The sequence below is a fragment of the Lactuca virosa genome, chromosome 5 (genome assembly GCF_052849685.1).
Source record: "Lactuca virosa cultivar CGN04683 chromosome 5, Lactuca_virosa_CGN04683_v6, whole genome shotgun sequence".
NCBI classification, from domain to species: domain Eukaryota; kingdom Viridiplantae; phylum Streptophyta; class Magnoliopsida; order Asterales; family Asteraceae; genus Lactuca; species Lactuca virosa.
Genome location: NC_136430.1, coordinates 205,467,559 through 205,468,866, shown reverse-complemented (window position 1 = coordinate 205,468,866; position 1,308 = coordinate 205,467,559). Strand labels below are relative to the sequence as shown.

The following is a 1,308-nucleotide window of genomic DNA, read 5'->3' as shown; positions in this document are numbered from 1 at the left end:
TAAAGTGTAACTTTAAATGGTGAAAAGGGTATAATAGTAATTGAATGTTTATTTAATTTCTATAACTTCTCACACGCTGATATCTTTCCTTTTAATTTGTCGTCTCTCTCTCTCTCTCTCTCTCTCTCTCTCTATACCTAGGGCACGCTTCGTCGCCTCCCTCATCTATACACCACCAGAGCATCTAAAAATGTGAAACAGATGAGAGAGTACACGAGGATTCAGAGAGATCGAGAAGGAGGAGGGGGAAGAAGCGGTGATGGAGTTATGTTGGCGGCGAACAGTGGCAGACCCCAGCGATGACTTTCGTTCTTCATCGTCTCGATGCAGAGTTCCGATCATCGTCACCGGTAACGACTTCTCCACCCTTTACGCTCCCCTCATCCGTGACGGACGTATGGAGAAATTCTACTAGGCTCCGACGAGAGAAGACAGAATCGGTGTCTGCATCGGAATCTTCAAAACCGATGGTCTCTCTCCTGAAGGTGTTACGAAGCTTGTCGACACTTTTCTAGGACAATCCATCGGTATTCTTTCTTCTGTAAATTAACCTCGGAAAATGTTAAAATATATGTATATATATAACTTATGAATGATTTCTTGTTCAGATTTCTTCGGGGCATTGAGGGCAAGAGTGTACGATGATGCAGTGAGGGAGTGGATTGGAGGTATTAGAGTGGAAGGCATAGGGAAGAGGCTTGTGAACTCAAGGGAAGGGCCTCCGACATTTGAACAACCGAAGATAACAGTTGAGAAGCTGTTGGAGTATGGGAACATGTTGGTTCAAGAACAGGATAAGGTGAAGAGAGTGCAGTTGGCGGAGACTTATTTGGACTCGGCGGCGCTCGGAGATGCTAACAGGGATTCCATTGTTAGAGGAGAGTTCTATGGTGAGCTTAGTTAATCGTTAAAAATGGATTTGATGAGATTTAATGGAAGTGTAAAATGGATTTGATGAGATTTAATGGATTTGGTGAGCTCAGTTGGCGGTGATGGAGTTAAGTTATGCACATAAGGTGCTCGATGAAATGCCCGAATTTAGAAAAATGGAACTTGAATGCTTGCAGTTGTAATCTTATATGAATATAATGTTAGATGTCTCATTTTGCAGGTAATCATCAATGAATACTCCATGAGGCTGGTCCGAGAGGAGCAAGGCAAACAACCACAACCAGTATATTTATGTGTGAATTTATGTTTGAATGACTATATTTATTTACGAATAACAGGGTATTCATTTGTGAATATTAGTGTATTTATGTGTGAATGACTATATAATTATACATAATTGTTTCATTAACATTTTTG

The 1,308-nt window shown here is 40.9% G+C and overlaps 1 pseudogene across 1 annotated transcript; it reads left to right on the top strand.

Annotated features, from left to right (window-relative positions):
- Positions 1-259: 259 nt before the first annotated feature.
- LOC145112288 (ribulose bisphosphate carboxylase/oxygenase activase, chloroplastic-like) lies at positions 260-904 on the top strand (annotated as a pseudogene). The gene is made up of 2 exons (XR_013710498.1): positions 260-527; positions 609-904. The product of XR_013710498.1 is annotated as a ribulose bisphosphate carboxylase/oxygenase activase, chloroplastic-like (transcript).
- Positions 905-1,308: the final 404 nt, after the last annotated feature.